We start from the raw sequence: 11549 nt of genomic DNA on the forward strand, positions 1-11549 counted from the left end.
GAATTAGAAAGACTAAACAAACATATTCAAGAACTAACTTGTGTGGCACTCGCAGATGGGCTCATCTGTGATGAGGAATATGTTTTTTTGAATAAATCTTCCCCTGTGACCTCGGCTCTGTATGGCCTGCCTAAAACTCATAAATCAGAAATAAATCCACCTATGCGACCTATCATATCGACCATCGGGTCCTGTACGGAACCACTGTCCAAGTATGTGGATAGATTCCTCTGTCCCCTGACCCAGAAATATACCTCTTATATCCGAGATACTGGGGACATAATCAACAAAATAGAGGGCTTACCATTTAATTCCAACTCAGACATCCTAGTGACGCTCGACATTGAGGCATTATACACAAATATCCCTCAATGCCGAGCGTTACAGGCAGTCTCAGACCTCTTACAGAGATATCCGTCGGACCGCCCAGACATGTTTATCCTACAATGTCTGGAGGTCGTCTTATTGAACAACTTCTTTGAGTGTAATGGCCGCCTGTACAAACAGATTAAAGGGACATCAATGGGGGCTTCTTGTGCCCCTAGTGTAGCTAATACCTTTATGGGAGAATGGGAGCTTAAGAACATCTACAACGAACTGGCCCCATTCTTTGAAAACGTTTCCTATTGGAAACGTTTCATAGACGATATTTTTTTTGTCTGGAATGGCCCGGAAGATCTTTTACAATCTTTTATTCTTTGGTTGAATGCCAGTGACACGAATCTGAAATTCACAGTGAACTCCAACAAACAGAAAGTGGATTTCTTAGATATTAGCATTGAGAACACCAATGGCCAACTGTCAGTAAGCCTGTTCAGAAAAGACACAGCCAAGAATACTATTCTAAAATTTGACAGCTACCATCCCAACTGTCAAAGGGAATCTATCCCCTTCGGGGAATTCTTGCGCATTCGTCGCAACTGTACAGACATAAAATCTTTTCATAAACATGGAGATGCCCTCCAAGATAGACTTCTCAAAAGAGGATATCCCCATCGCCTTGTGCGACATGCTTATAAAAGAGCCAAATATTTTGACAGGTCAGCATTACTTCAAGGCACCAAAAGGATGAAACAAAATAGGATTACATGCGTAATCAATCACTCCACCCTTAATTTCAAAATCAGGAATATCATCAACAAAAATTGGAGAATCCTAAACTGTGATGAAAACAAGTCCCCTCTACCATTACCATTGGTAGCCTATAGAAGAAATAGAAACCTCAGGGACATGCTAGTACATACTAGACAGACCAAAAATGTCCAATCAGATAATCAGCGCTCTATCACTGGCTTACCGGTAGTCCTAGGTAATCACAGATGTGGCTCTTGCCACGCATGTAACACAGCGATCACCTCAGATACCATAACCTATAATGACAGAAAGATTAATTTACGCCATCTGACAAACTGCCGTAGCAGCAATATTGTCTACATTCTTTTTTGCAGTTGTGGCTTGGCCTATGTGGGAGAAACGGGTCGTGAATTTCGCGTCCGTTTCAGCGAACACAAGTCTGCCATTAAGACGAAAAAATTGTTGGCACCCCTAGTCCAACATTGTTTGGATAACAACCATTCTGAACAAGACATTAAATGGTCGATACTAGAGAAAGTAATCACCAAAGTAGGTCAACCTAATGAGGTGACTCGCAAGAAGCGAGAAACATTTTGGATATTCCATCTTGACACTGTGAAACATGGACTGAATGAGGAAATCTCATGGTATGTTACAAAATAAACTCATGCGCACCTCATTCATATCCAGTACTTAGCCAATGAGACCTTTTCCTGATTATTTTATATAAACCAAGTCCTCTGGCTGCTCTGGGTCTTACTAGACCCTTGGTGTTACTATGCACACATTATTACCCTGTAGTATCATGCCTAAATCACATGCCAATTGTCCTTTCAACGTGACATTCAACTTAGGCCTATAATAAGATTTCAGTGGCGGACCCAGTGGTATGTTCCTATTAATTTCCTTGATCTCTATCACACACTCTCAATGGATCATATAAACACGACTGGTCCATTTCCTTTAATTAAAAATTGTTAAAAGGATTTTTTTCTATTTAGGTTTGAATTTAGGTTCCAACGTAATAATCAGTTACTATCACAGCCATTATGTTCTTTTAGGCGAAACTGATCAATCAATGAAGGTTCGAATACTCCCTTTTTCAGAGTTTCCAGCATGGCCTTTATCACCCATTCTCAATTGACCATATAAACATTAGAACATTGGTGATGGTCTAATGTTTCATAATAGAAGAAAAAATGTCTGCAAAGCCCCCGTCTCTGCTCGATCAAAACAAACTAAAAAGAATTAGTATTTCTTCCTGTTTTCTGTTTTGCCGGATTAACAGCTCTACGTCCGTTTTTTATGTTAGTGGCACTTCGAAATGCGAGTCCATCGTTTATGTCAACTTGCACTGAACGATCGTCCTCTCGCGAGACAATGGGACGGCATTATAAACCGGATTAGAAACACTGCAAGTCGCTTTCCGCCGAGGACCGAGGAAGACCCGAATACATCCCGAGACCCCACATGTCCAGGTATGTCACTGTCTGGGACGCGGTTGTAGTTGCTAGTCCGACCGGAACCCTTGCTGCGCCTGCGATGTCAGTAACTTTATACCATTAGTAGTCCTTAGACTATCGCGAATAGACTGCCTGATCTCTACGCTTGGACTCCACTACGTATGAGTCATCAACCCTGCTACCTATCTCTAATTGTCCTACCGTAGCGTTTACACTCCCTGGGGTCTCTTTTGATAAAAAATACGGTAAAGTATCCAATGCTTAGTATGAGTCATCAACCTTGCTACCTATCTCTAATTGTCCTACCGTAGCGTTTACACTCCCTGGGGTCTCTTTTGATAAAAAATACGGTAAAGTATCCAATGCTTAGACTCCACCGCGCTGTAATTAAAAACCCTGTTATCTATCTTTGATTGTCCAATCTTAACATTTAAACTACATTGACTCTCCCTTGCAAAATTAGGAGAGACTATGAACAATTAAGTGGCTTAAATCCACCATATCGCTTCAGTCTGTACAAATGTCTCTAATTTTTCTAGCTATTAGATGGATGCAGTGTAATGAGCTGAGAAAAGCATTTTTCACCATTCCCGGTCCAGTAACTGGCAACAGATCATTAGCCATATAAAGGAATGTTTCCTGCGTCTATGCAAATAACGAGACGTAAGTCCACTTTATGACTATCCATTTGCAGAAATTGTGAGACCATAAGTGCAATAAATCTGATTAATAGTGGTTCTTGTGTGCCCTCTCTCTACCTATGTAGACCGCAACCACTGAGAACACATCTTACTGCTACATTTTATACTATTGAGGGCATCATCAGCCATTTAAAGGTATATCTCCACATATTACGCCATTTAGGCTTATTATATCTCGCTTAAATAGTGTATGTATACGTTGAAAGGAGAAACCAAATACTATATATGGACACTTTTCTTGCTTTACAGTTTTTTAACTGACTCCCTGGAGAACAAATAATCGTCTCTGAACAGGTGGAAGTAATTGAACCCTGTTTCACATTGAAAAGTGGTAAGAATGATAGCCTATTGGGTATTATGTATAGTGCACATTGAGTATCAAATGATAAAACATGAAATATCGTCCTTTCCATGCAGGTGTTTTTTTAACAAATATTGAATCTGAAAATCTATCAACTGCGCACGCAAGGAATCCATATTGGCCTAGCCTTTCTTGTGAGTAGTACTATGTCGTGGTTCACATGATAGCAACTTCTGTACTTTAAACTAATATAGAAGGTCCCCAACCAAAAAGAGCAATTCTTGTTCTCTATTCCTAAATAACTGGAACTGTCAAGTCCCTTATGGCTTCTCATTATAATAAATTAATTATCCTCATCTTCCGGAGTCAGTGACTCTGATGTCTCCAAAACCTGTCGGGCATGTGGGTTGTAGCCATGTTGGATCTAGGCAATGTTTTATGTTGTATTTGTAAACTGTTGTATTTATAAATCAATTACAAGAAGTGTTGGTGACAGATATTTTTCCTCTTGTTTTTCTTTGTAAATAAACTTCTTGTAGGTCCCCTGATATCTTTGAACCCACAAGAGAAAAAAAGGTCCTGAGGAAGGTGGTTATCCACCGAAACGCGCGTCGACCAATCATGTGCGGGGGTCCTAAGTCTTTCTGAGACCCTAAAAACCTGACAACCTGTGAACTTGTCAGTTTATATGTAGTTTTCTTCCCTTTTTTCCCCTTTTGGTAGTGTAAGTGTGGTATGCATGTGTGTTTGTTTGTGAATTGAGTTGTGTCCTTGAATATCAGGTGGCCTTCTTAAAAATTAACTAATTTCTTCAGTGTATAAATAATTCCTTTTTGTATTTTTGGTGTGTTATGAATAATGTGTGTTTTAAAAAAAAACAAAAAAATTTTCTTGAGTCTGTAAAAATGTATTTATGATGAATTATGTAATTTGTATTTGAGAAATTGAAATGAAAAAAAACCTAAGTAAATGAAAATAAAAACTATGACAAAATAAACATGTTTATATAAGTCTGTCACCTTTCTCAGAATTATCTGATGTATACTGTCCACAGATATATATGACCTTTGAAGGAACACTTTCTAGAACAGAAGCATAAGAGATATCATTGTCCGCAATGATATCACATCTAGAAGAACAATAAATGATCATCAACTCAAAGGCTTCTACCCCTGTGGGCATTGTAAAGCCTGTCGTACCAGCAGTATGGTAAAAAAAAAATCCATCCCTGGTTTCGATACCCCCAAAAATATTGAACAATTTCTAACTTGCAGTTCCACCTTCTGTGTATATGTACTGGTGTGCCCATGTAAAATGAAATATGTGGGAAGTACTACCCTTATGACCAAAAAAAGAGTTCTTGAACATATGCGGGCGATAAACAACAAAGACCCCCATTACCCCATAGCGAGACATTTCGAACTTTGTCATGGTTCCAACAGGAACTTGTTAAGTTTCTTTGCTTTGGAACAAGTCCACTTGGGTCCAAGGGGTGGGAATAGAGCTCTTGCCCTTCGTAAACGTGAATCGAAGTGGATAATTAATCTTGAGACCAAACATCCAAAAGGGCACAATCTGGATGAAGAACTTGCCTACCATCTAAAAGATTAATGTTTGGTCTTGGTCACCTACATCTGATTTGATCTGTTAATTGCCAATATACTGTATCTAATCTGCAACTTGTTTGTGCTTTTCTGAATTTCATTGTAAATGTATTTTATTTTTTCACTTATAGGAAGAAAGGACAGGTTACTTGAATAGTGGATTGTTGTATTCATCCCTGACAACCTATTCCTTTCTTTCCGAGGGTCCTGTCTAACAGATAAGAATCTGCACTTTTATGGTTATTTTTTGCATGGATTATAATTGTCTCCTCACATTATCTTCTCTTTATTGATACAGGATGCGTTTTTAGGTATTGTCTATGTAACGTGGCGGCTGTATATTGAATATATAATTTTTATATAATCTGTGGGACACCTTTAATTTACTGGTCTAGATCACAAGGATATTCTAGATGAATTACGGCACCATGCCGAATACAGTTAATATTAGTCACGATCATCTTGGCAGGTATATGAATAGACGTGATATTAGTAATTTCCTGTAAATAATGTATATATGTATATTGTGTATCCTTATATATATACATAACAATAAGCAGCTAATAGGATTCCTAACAATACTTAGGCACTATGTCGAAAGAATCTGTTATCCTTATCTGTAAATATATGTATATATGTGTGTACATATGCGAAATGGTTTTTTATACACAATGACTATGTACATATTCAATTTGGTATCACCACTTATATATATATATACCATTCAAAGATGGCCGCCACATTAGGCCTTGTACACCAGTTAGCAAACTTTTAGTCCTTCTTTTATGTTGTATACCTATGCATGGACCTCCTGTTCCAATATGCAAGTGTGTGAACAAGACAGCTTTTGCTGTTGAAACGCGTAAAAAAAAAAGGTGTGAACAAGACAGCTTTTGCTGCTGAAACGCGTTACTTTGCTTGAATAAACTGCGGTGAAATTTATCCTGAGTGCGAGCTTTCCTGTGAAGGAGTGTTGTGTGGAATTGATTACCGAGTGATCCGCTCGGTGTTTGCTCGCCATCTGTCAACGGGTCCTGGACTTCAGTAGACGGGTCGCTTTTCTTTAGTATATATATATATATATATATATATATATATATATATATTACCTACTGGCGGTCGCCAGTAGGTATATATAGTTAGGATTTTTTCTCTATGGGATTTTTGAAAATTCTATGTCTAATAACTTTGGCGTTTGTGGACGGAATTGGCTGAAATTTTCAGGAAAATGGCACATTTTGTTTCTGAGCAGCCCCTGAACATTTGGGGGGTGTTCCTCAAGGGGGGGCCGAGAAAAAAGGGGGGTCCCAAAACACGTTTTTCCCATGGAAATTTCCATAGGGCGGTTGGCCTCACTTTTAGCTCGAACGGCTGAATGGATTTGCATGAAACTTGGCAAAATTGTAGGGACTGTTAGCCCAATGTGCCTTTGCTAGGTCTCAATATATGTGCTCCAGTGGATTTTGATAAATGAACGTTCAAAAAAATATATATATCTGTAACAGCGTCCCGGGTAGCGCTCCGGTTCGCGTACTTTTCGCGTAACGGAACTTTGCGAAGCGAAGCTGATTGGCTCTTCGGTGTCTGTCAACATTCTAAACAGTCCGGAGCGGCCGCCATCTTGTCTCTCGGTAGAATCGAGAGACAAGAGGAGGCCAAAACGAAGGGGAAAATGACCATAAGGGGGCATAGTAGATCCTCCCTGACCCCCTAGGTTTGATGTGGAGGCTTTAAAAGGGCCCCGCGGGGCAAAAAAATAAAAAAATAAAAAAATAAATCGTTTTTTTTGCGTTATCAATAGTGTTGTCCGTATTCCCAGTTAGTACCCTTCCCCGCCCGCCATGTGCACAAAGACCGCATACATCCCCCATAACGTCAAGGCTAAGTAACTAGAACGTCATAAGGAGTTGCAAGTCGCTCCCATACTGGCGCCATTTTGGTCGAGGTCAGGCAGGTTCAGAGTATAGTTCAATGTCTCCAATAAGTAGCGGCAAGACCAGAATCCCTTTCGGCTGTTTTCGCTTCGTCATTACGAGCACTAGAAAACAAGACATTCTGGGCAGTATCACCCTTGACGCAACCCTTTATTGTACAAGATGGTGTCTTTCAAAAGCCAGGGGTATAGGAGTATGTAACAAGCGAGCCATTTAATTGAAAAAACTAAACGTGACAAACAGTTGTAGGATCAGTGAAGGTTGATTTTTTAATTGAAAGTATAACAGGATCAGTTACAATAAAATCCTTCATACGCACACCATGGGCGAGTATCATGGGTAACATTACTTCGAAGCTTTATTAATACAATAATCAATAATGAAAAATCGACATCAATAGGGTTGTCCGTATTCCCAGTCAGTACCCTTCCCCGCCCGCCTTGCGCACAAAGACCGCATACATCCCCCATAACATCAAGGCTAAGTAACTAGAACGTCATAAGGAGTTGCAAGTCGCTCCCATACTGGCGCCATTTTGGTCGAGGCCAGGCAGGTTCAGAGTATAGTTCAATGTCTCCAGTAAGTAGCGGCAGGACCAGAATCCTTTTCGGCAGTTCTGGCTTCGTCATTACGAGCACTAGAAAACAAGACATTCTGGGCAATACCACCGTTGACGCAGCCCTTTATTGTACAAGATGGTGTCTTTCAAAAGCCAGGGGTATAGGAGTATGTAACAAGCGAGCCATTTATTTGAAAAAACTAAACGTGACAAACAGTTGTAGGATCAGTGAAGGTTGATTTTTTTATTGAAAGTATAACAGGATCAGTTACAATAAAATCGTCTATACGCACACCATGGGCGAGTATCATGGGTAACATTACTTCGAAGCTTTATTAATACAATAATTAGTAATGAAAAATCGACACCAATAGGGTTGTCCGTATTCCCAGTCAGTACCCTTCCCCGCCCGCCATGTGCACAAAGACCGCATACATCCCCCATAATGTCAAGGCTAAGTAACTAGAACGTCATAAGGAGTTGCAAGTCGCTCCCATACTGGCGCCATTTTGGTCGAGGCCAGGCAGGTCCAGAGTATAGTTCAATGTCTCCAGTAAGTAGCGGTAGGACCAGAATCCTTTTCGGCAGTTCTGGCTTCGTCATTACGAGCACTAGAAAACAAGACATTCTGGGCAATACCACCCTTGACGCAGCCTTTTATGCTACAAGATGGTGTCTTCCATTCAGAAAATATTGTTGGCAGCATTTTGAAAGGAAAGATAAACGGCCGTTCTCCTAATGAGTCTAACATTGTTACATTTATGAAGAATGTTGAAGAGTAGTATGTTAAAAATCTGAAGCCATCGTTCTACAAACTCTCAACCAGCCTTGGATGGAAAAATCCTGAAGAATGTACAAACTGAAAACCAGTTTTTGTTTGCATAGCATCACCTGCAACACTTGAGTCAGCTTTGTGTGAAGCCGCCATCTTGATCCAATCAATACCGCCCCCTTGCACACATTCAGGGACCAGGCCGCAGGACGTGTCTTCAGGTCAAACGGATTGTGGAACAAGGTCCAGAATGGAAGAGTCACCAAAAGGCAAAAAGTTCCGCCGGACCCTGGGAGCCGGCCGCCCATGTCGGGGGCGATCTCAGGCCACACCAGGGCAACAAGACTTGGGGTGGGGGCAGGAGCCAAGCGCCCCCTCCCAGTCCGCGCCACCACACCACCTCTCGGGGGCCTCCGTCAAGCGGTTCAGGGAGGCACCACATCACATTGCTTTCCAATGCAGTCAGTCAGGTCCTCAAACAGCCCCCACTTACACTCACCTATGAAAATCTTACTATTGATGCTTGACTGAGACCAAGGAGATCAGAGTGCATGTCTGTGTAAGGTGATGTACCTCTGTGGAGACAAGGTCCAGAATGGAAGAGTCGCTGTATCGCAAGAGTGGGTGAAATTTAGCCGGATGGCGGGTGAGACGCTGTAATAGCAAGAGCAGGCGCAACTCAGCTGGCCGAGAGAGACTTGGGGAGGGGGCAGGAGCCAAGCGCCCCCTCCCAGTCCGCGCCACCACACCGCCCCTTGGGGGCCTCCGTTAAGCGGTTCAGGGAGGCACCGCAGGCAGCCGTTCTTCAGATCAGTGGCTCTCACCGGCAAGGCTCCCCTCCTTTAGCAGCGATCGTTGGCGCTGTGGTTGCGGCCGGAGGCTCCGCCTAGTCAACGCCCCGGCCTCTCCATGTCGTAGGCCGCAAGAGCAATCGCAACTCAGCTGGCCGAGAGAGACTTGGGGAGGAAGCAGGAGCTAAGCGCCCCCTCCCAGTCCGCGCCACCACACCGCCCCTGGGGGGCCTCCGTCAAGCGGTTCAGGGAGGCACCGCAGGCTGCCGTTCTTCAGATCAGTGGCTCTCACCGGCAAGGCTCCCCTCCTTTAGCAGTGATCGTTGGCGCTGTGGTTCCGGCCGGAGGCCCCACCTAGTCAACGCCCCGGCCTCTCCATGTCGTAGGCCGCAAGAGTGGGCGCAACTCTGCTGGCCGAGTGAGAAATACCGTCCCCCTGCACACATTCAGGGACCAGGCCGCATTGCGAGGGCACCGCAGGACGTGTCTTCAGGTCAAACGGATTGTGGGACAAGGTCCAGAATGGAAGAGTCGCTGTATCGCAAGAGTGGGTGAAATTTAGCCGGATGGCGGGTGAGATGCTGTAATAGCAAGAGCAGGCGCAACTCAGCTGGCCGAGAGAGACTTGGGGAGGGGGCAGGAGCTAAGCGCCCCCTCCCAGTCCGAACCAATGAAAAGTGTTATTTTTAGGTCACATGACCTAGCCTTACATCATTAGGAACCCAAAAGTGAAATGAACCAATGAAAAGTTTTATTAACAAGTCACATGACCTGTTATGCTTACGTTACGCGCTCCGCGCCGCGCCCCGGACCGCTTCCGGGTAGCTGCTTTTCGCGCCTCGCGCACCGGAGCACTTCCGGGTGCGCTAACGCGGCGCGTCATATGACAGAAGGGACAGGCAACAAGAACCATCAGTCAAAGAGGGGAGGGTAAGTTCTTCTCTACCGGGTCACGTTGGGGCTCCACCGGAACTGATCGAATTGGTAGTCTACAGTGTTTCTGGATGTTTCAGACTGAAGCTGGCGTCAGCATGAGAGCACCACCATCTCGTGACTCCGTCGTGGCCATTCCGCAAGCAATCATGGCAGTCGCTCCCCACCGTAAGTCTGCGGGAGTCGGGGGCCCCGGTGACTCTTGTAGAATCTTCAAGGCTGAGGGGACGCTTTTGGGAATGGGGCCCATGCCCTAGCAGTCAAGCGTCCGAGTTCCAGGGTTGCCCAGAGCCATCCTTGCAGGCCAGGCCCAAGTCTGTGGAGCCGACCGCCATTTCCTGAGCTCCGTGGCAGCCACCTGTCGCTGTACTGCATGAGTGGGTGTAATTCATCCAGATGGCGGGTGCACCCCACGCCGTGTCCTGGCGCAGGTATATGTGATGGTTGGACCAGGGCACCGCAGGACGTGTCTTCAGGTCAAACGGATTGTGGGACAAGGTCCAGAATGGAAGAGTCACCAAAAGGCAACAAGTTCCGCCTGACCCCGGGAGCCGACCGCCTATGTCGGGGGCGATCTCAGGCCACACCAGGGCAACAAGACTTGGGGAGGGGGCAGGAGTCAAGCGCCCCCTCCGAGTCCGCGCCACCACACCGCCCCTTGGGGGCCTCCGTCAAGCGGCTCAGGGAAGCATCGCAGGCAGCGGTTCTTCAGATCAGTGGCTGTTAGCAGCGATCGTTGGCGCTGTGGTTGCGGCCGGAGGCCCCGCCTAGTCAACACCCTGGCCTCTCCATCTCGTAGGCCGCAGAACAGTCGGGGATAAATCCCGGGAACGGCAGCATGCATTTGGATCGATGTTACAGCAGGCTGCCATGTAAATAGTTATTTAATAAAACGTTTTACCCTGTTACTTTGCTGGTGTGTTGTATATATTTATAATATTTGCAAAGGGTTTGTCGTTGTTTTGGGCGGGGTGGGCGGCGGAGCCGAGCTGTCTTGCAGCCATCATGGCGTCGAGCTCAGTTCCTCTCACTAGTTTCATATTTCTCATGAGGGGTTGTTCCTAATGTTTCTATTTTAGCGAGGTCAAAAAGAGATCCCATTAGTGGCCTACTGATTTTGCTTGATTCCTTTTGTTGTTTCTAACGATTTTTCACTATCTGCAAAGACTAAACAGAGTATTGCGACTCTGTGCTTGTTTGTAAATAGAGAATGAACCAAAGAGAACCAATTCTAAAACAGTAAATGCTTGGATAACAATAAATCAAATGGAGAGGGAAGCAGGCACGACGGATTACAACGGGGGCAAAGGCCTGCGTTAACTACCCTTCACTAGCTGCAAAGAGAGAATACTCCTAAAAGAAAAGAGGGGGGGAGGGAGCGGGGGGTGCAGCGTTCAAAGCACATCAGCGTGCATAG

Source organism: Lissotriton vulgaris, unplaced genomic scaffold (genome assembly GCF_964263255.1).
Source record: "Lissotriton vulgaris unplaced genomic scaffold, aLisVul1.2 SCAFFOLD_221, whole genome shotgun sequence".
NCBI classification, from domain to species: Eukaryota; Metazoa; Chordata; class Amphibia; order Caudata; family Salamandridae; genus Lissotriton; species Lissotriton vulgaris.